Source organism: Ursus maritimus, unplaced genomic scaffold (assembly GCF_017311325.1).
Source record: "Ursus maritimus isolate PB19 unplaced genomic scaffold, ASM1731132v1 scaffold_3, whole genome shotgun sequence".
Classification (NCBI taxonomy): domain Eukaryota; kingdom Metazoa; phylum Chordata; class Mammalia; order Carnivora; family Ursidae; genus Ursus; species Ursus maritimus.
In genome coordinates this window covers 91,236,165-91,241,802 of record NW_024425563.1, presented here as the reverse complement: position 1 = coordinate 91,241,802, position 5,638 = coordinate 91,236,165, and the positions used below count along the sequence as shown (strand labels likewise).

Sequence of the window (5,638 nt, the reverse complement as noted above, 5' to 3'; positions counted from 1 at the left end):
AAAAAAAAAAGTGAGGTATTTTTGCGTTCAAGTAGCTCTTTCAAAGAGGGAAATGAGAGCACGCAGCCCTCTTTACCCTGGTGAGAGCCTCATATTCTATATCTTGTGTCTTTGTTTTGAGTCCAGCCCCTGGTTGAGGGTCAGCTAAGGAAAGATAGAATGAGGTTCAAATTCTTTAATTAGTTTTGTCAGTGATTCTCTATGGTTGGCAATAAAAGAAATACTTTCTGCGAGATCAGGTTCTCCTGCTGGAACTTTGGATAGGATAAAGCCCTTGAAAGGCCAAGATCATTTTCAGCCCATTGTTCTAGCCTGTCTCTGAACTGAGCTTTGTGCTAAGGAGCTTTAGAGCCAAGATTTTTATGTCATCTCCACAATCATGGCCCACGGCACCAATAAGAATGTCTCTTCCAGATATTAATGCACAGAGACCTGCCATCTTAGAAGGGCTTCATAAAACAGTGAACTCCATGAGCCAATTAGGAGAAAAAAATTTTTTGTTTAGGAATATTGTGAATGAACATTGCAGTCTGGGATACATATTTCCTGGAATGCTCAGAAGTCGAGTCCTCCAAAGGGAAAGTACTTACAAAAGGATGAGGGCAGCACACCAAAGATGCTGAAACTTGCTTAGAAGTCAATATTGGAGGGAAGGGGGAAAAAAAAAACTTTCATAGAGGCATCTTTGGAATGGTCATACCCTTTCACACAAGCAAGTTCTATTCTCTATGCAGAATCATTTTAAGACTGACCACTTATCCTGATACAAAGGCAGTAACCTTAAAAATATGTAACTGCATTGATAGGTCATGTACCAAAACAGAAATTCTTCATATAACATAGGATAAAAATATGATTTCAGCTCCATCTCGGAAACGGGACGTTGCAACCTCAGACAAAAATCCACAAAGGAGAAGTGACCATGTCTTTCCGACTCCTGGAGCAGCTGGAGCATGTCTAAAATGGACCACACCCGCTGCCTCCTCGGTGAGTCATCCCCTCCTCCTTCCTTGGGGAATACCAGCCTTACTTCCTGTCGGAGGACAAGGTTTTCTGTGGAGGCACCTTTTCTCTCCCCTCTGTGTGGGGTCATAAGGGAGGAAGAAGTTATCAAATCTTATATTGATATCTAATTTCACAAATGTTTCTCTTGGGCAGTCTGATTTTCCTCTACAGGTCTCCATCTAACCCAGATTATGTATCAGTTAGGAGGGAAACATTTGCTTTGTGAAGTTACCAAATCTCCTCCTTCGAACCCGACTGTCTAGGAAAAAAATAATATAATAATAATAATAATAATAATAATAATAATAATAATAAATAATTCCTTGTGAGTATCGCTTCTCTGATTTCGGGTACCAGATGACTCTCAAAACCATCTTGCATCCCTATCATGTTCATCCAATAAGAAACTCAAACATCAGGGCGCCTGGGTGGCACAGCGGTTAAGCGCCTGCCTTCGGCTCAGGGCGTGATCCCGGCGTTCTGGGATCAAGCCCCACATCAGGCTCCTCCGCTATGAGCCTGCTTCTTCCTCTCCCACTCCCCCTGCTTGTGTTCCCTCTCTTGCTGGCTGTCTCTATCTCTGTCGAATAAATAAATAAAATCTTTAAAAAAAAAAAAAAAGAAACTCAAACATCAAGACAGAAAACAAGAGTAAAGAGAGAACATAGAAAGTAGGCATTTGTTTGCCACTTTTTGAGTAAATGCTCATCTGTATCTGTTTCTTCCAATGAGTTGGAATAATTCAGGGCCATGTCCACTGGTGTCATCCAACAGCACCATATCTTGGGAACTCTCTTCCCAGTAGAAGGAAGCAGCCACTTGTTTTAGTGAGAAGAATATTGAGATATAAATGATTTCTTTTCACACTACACACATATTTTGTGGAATACTTGACTGTATGGTGACTTTTCCATTCTGTCATCTGGCTCTTAATTCAACAACTGTGCAAATGTACCCAGAGCTCAGGGCGGACAGGAGTTGCAGCTCACCGATGGTCCCCAACGCTATCTTCCCCCATACCCTGCCCGTGGGCATCTTGTTATTATCTGACCCAGTGGTATTTGTGACTTTGCCCACAATGTCACCCGTTGCTGATGTCTGCACCTCGGGCTGGCCGGTTAGTTCCCAGTATCCCAATTCTGCAGCAGAGTTTGAAGTTTTTGTGCTGGGTCTTTAAATTATTTCTCCTGCCCACCCTGCTTAGGATTGCTTGAAAAATAGCAAATAACAACAATAAGCCTGTCTTAACTTTGCCAAAAAAAAATTGCCCGGGACTTTTCAGAAGCCACATTCAATTTGTGAATAAATGAAATGGATCTTCTGGACGAACCATGACAATAAGCACTGGCCTACATATTCAGGGCCTGCAAGAAGTTGAGGCAATGGGCCTAATGAGAAGCAGTCAGCGAATCTAATGAGAATCAGACAGAAGGCCTAATGAGACATTTAACATGCTCTGCCTCTCCCTCCTCTTTTGTTCCGTTTTCATGGGAATCTGTGTTTGGGGAGCTCAGTTGCACTGGCTACAAGCAGATACATATGGCCTTAGTGGGACAATCCAGGAAACAATACCAAGACTTGAACATGGCCAGGACTAGGGAGGGTGGAACTCGGAAAATGTACCCAAAGGCCATGATAATGTGGTGAGGTGGGTTTTTAATTTACTTACATTTTAATTGTATCTGTGCCCTTTTCAGAATACTATGTAGTCATAGAGCTATTGCGGATGATACAATAAACAGGCAGAGATTTCCATCACATTACATCACTGCTCTGAGGGAAACAGAGATAAGGAAAGTATGCTGTGCTGTTTCTGTGGCTGACTGTTGCCATTCAGAAAGAAATGACTGGAATGCAGGTGTTGGCCAAACGAGGATACCTAGAATAGTCTCCTTCTGAGGCAAGGTTCCTTGAACACTAGGTGTTTTCATTTGTTGCCCATGGATGGAGCTGCCAGCTAGAGAGATAGCTATCAGATTGTGGGTTGGGCGGGGCTGAAGGTGGGGTCAGGAACACAGACCTTACTTAGTTACAACTCTGCATTTCAATTACCTGTGCTGGAGGCACGAAAAGGAAAGATGCTTACATCCGTGCCCACTGTTTGAAATTTTGTCTGACCCATGGATTTAACAGTTTTGGAGCATAGCTTGATTTGGAGAAAGTAGACAAGATTCCTCTCTTATTTAGCTTGCGAGCACAAGAAATTTGCATTGGCTTTTGTTGCCGGCCTATCAAATAACTGTTTCTTTGGATATACATACTCTGTTTTATTTGCTTGCCCAGATATATGCTTTAAATGCAACTCTATCCCTTCTCTGTCCATTTATTTATTTATGAGAACTCTTCTTTTGGTTGTCAAGGTCTGGCTTCTGCTTGCCCACCTGTATCTGAATTAAAGACCGGAAGGTGAATCAAACAGGCTTGCTCTTTGGTGGCGCCACCTAGTGGCCTCCCTTGGCAGCAGTTCTTAGCTATCAAATGACTACATTTAGATGTCTGATTACCTAGGTTGGTGGGGCGAGGATAGAGCAGAAGTGCACCAACATTTTTATAAGTTCCAGGTGCTAGTCTCAGAATTCATACATGTCAGCTTTTTTTAACTTAACAAAATTTCTATGGAGTAATCTCTAAGTGCTGCTATTATATTAGCTAAAATTCATCGAATGTTTCCTATGGGCAGAGCACTATACTAGATGCTTTATATATCATTGGCTTGTTTTTCCTAGTAATAACGCTATGAGGTGCTAATTATGTGATCATTTGAGCCTAACTGCTAGTGTCTGTAATGGGCTCTAGCCATTACTTACTGTGTGACCTTGAACAAATTACTTAATCTGTCTGTGCCTCAGTGTCCTTACCTGTAATAGCGCATACATCATAAAGTAAGCACTTGTAAAGTGCTTTAAAAAGTATCTGATACAAAGTAACCATTCAATAGATGCTAACTAGTATTATTAATAATAATAATAGCCATGGGTCCTGTCCCACTGCTGTTAAATATTGGTGGACAAAAACCCCATTACACCAACAGGTCTCAAACTTCATGTCCAAAATCTGAAATGGACACTCAGTAGTACCAGACAGCTCTACATATATTTCCCTTTTATGTGCACGTTTAGACTCCCCAAACTACTGTTTTCAACCTGATTGTCTTCATATTTTCTACAGCAAGGCTACTCTCGCCCTCAGCTGATGACCTTGCCTCATTATCGAGAAAACAAGCAAGTAGGTAAGAGCTTTTTCATCTTTCCTCCACCATATTTGCCGACCACCTGTTCTCTGCTTTCTGCCTTTTGCTAAGGGATGAAGTTCCCATTCCCATGAAATAGTAACTGTTCCAATTACACACCTGGATCTCATGCCCTCATGTCTTTTCAAAGACTTGGCTCCAGTCTTTGCTAAATCATCACATTCCCCCTTTCTACTGGATCACTGCCATCAGAAAACTTAAAATATTCCCACCTTGAGGCTACACCCCCTCCAATTAACATCCCATTCTCTGCTTCCCACTGTGCTAGGTAGAATGAAGAAAAACATATCATTCCAATAAGACCTCTGTGTCTACCATACCCTTGTGTCTGCCTTTGTCAAAATCACCCATGACCTCTACACCATCACCAAATCCATTGACAGCCTCTCTCTCCTCTCCTTACTTCTCAGCAAGATTTAATGGATTTTGTCTGAGTTGCTGTGACACCACACTCTCCTGCTTTCACTCCTCCCTCACCTGCCTCCCCTGGTTGACCATTAAATGTAGAAGTGCCCACCCAGAAGTGCCATCTAGCCCTCTTCTATTCTCTCTCTCTGTCTTTAACTTAGAACATTCATCTATGCCCACCACTTTAAATTCACCTATATAAAACTTGAAAAGAGATAGGCCTAGCCTTGACCTTTCCCTGAAACTCCAGACTCTGATACCTACTTCTGACTTACCAGTTCCATGTGGATATAAAATAGGCACCTCAAACTGACACAACAATAATTTTGATGCCATCCTCAAACATATTTCTTTTTCAGTTTCTTTCTTCTTAGTATGTAGCATGACTGTTCACCTAGTTGTTCCGGTCAGAAGTCTTAGAGCCTCTGATGAGGAGCCTTTGATGCTTCTTTCCCTTCTCTAACCTTAAAAATATGTTTCACTCTGTTCATTACTCTCCATGTGGATATTTCCCACTAGCAAGAGCCCCATCATTTCTCACCTGGCTGAAAACCTAACTTGTTATCCTGATCCAATCTCCCATGTCTACAATCCATTAGCCACACAGCAGCTAGAGCCATTACCTGAAAATATAAATCAGATCACACCACTTCTCTCCCTTAAATCCACCGATGGTTTCCTTTTTCATTGTAATTAAATCCAACTTTCTCACCCTGTCTAACAAAACACAATATAGTGTAGTGTCTTTAAGAAAAATAATCATGAAGTTTTCCTTTATTCTGAGTGTTCTTCATTATCTTTCCAACAAATTCATTTTTTTAACCTAAGTTATCCAGAGTCTAACTTAGTTGCTTACAATTGAAGAGCTGTCATTATATAGCCTAAGAAAATTATTCCATTTAATGTCAGGCTCTTTGCAGGAAAACATTTGAGATATGGATAAATTACGGACATATCAGCTAGATCACAAACTCC

The 5,638-nt window shown here is 41.3% G+C and overlaps 1 long non-coding RNA gene across 1 annotated transcript in view; it reads left to right on the top strand.

The window, feature by feature from the left end:
- Positions 1 to 4,242, top strand: part of LOC103674589 — a 10,431-nt gene extending 6,189 nt beyond the window's left edge. Inside the window, exons 2-3 of the long non-coding RNA XR_571659.2 lie at positions 863 to 987; positions 4,174 to 4,242. This is a non-coding gene — a long non-coding RNA (uncharacterized LOC103674589). The remainder of the gene's footprint in view (positions 1 to 862; positions 988 to 4,173) is intronic.
- Positions 4,243 to 5,638: the final 1,396 nt, after the last annotated feature.